The sequence below is a fragment of the Colobus angolensis genome, unplaced genomic scaffold (assembly GCF_000951035.1).
Source record: "Colobus angolensis palliatus isolate OR3802 unplaced genomic scaffold, Cang.pa_1.0 Scaffold141, whole genome shotgun sequence".
In the NCBI taxonomy this organism is placed as follows: Eukaryota; Metazoa; Chordata; class Mammalia; order Primates; family Cercopithecidae; genus Colobus; species Colobus angolensis.
The window spans coordinates 3,542,779-3,543,154 of record NW_012114500.1 but is presented as its reverse complement, the minus strand read 5'-3'; positions in this window follow the sequence as shown (position 1 = coordinate 3,543,154).

Sequence of the window (376 nt, the reverse complement as noted above, 5' to 3'; positions counted from 1 at the left end):
GTTGTTTAGGCTTTCCAACTATGGAAAAACAGTGTAGTAAATGAGCTATGACATGTTTGGTAGCTTCTCCTGTTTGTAAGGTGGCTAGTATAAATTCACTAAATGTGTCTATACATACATGAACATATTTTAAGTTACCGAATTTTGAATAATGGGTGACATCCATTTGCCAGATTATGTTGGGAACTAGTCCTCTTGGGTTAATTCCTAAGTGAGGGACTGGCAGGTATGTTATACAGGTCTGACATTGTTTAACTATTTGTCTTGTTTGTTTTTTAGTTATTTTAAACATTAATCTTAAAGTTTGAGCATTAAGATGGTGTAAGGCATGAATAGCCTGTGCTTGGGCTAGGTTTGTATTTGTAGCTATGGCTAC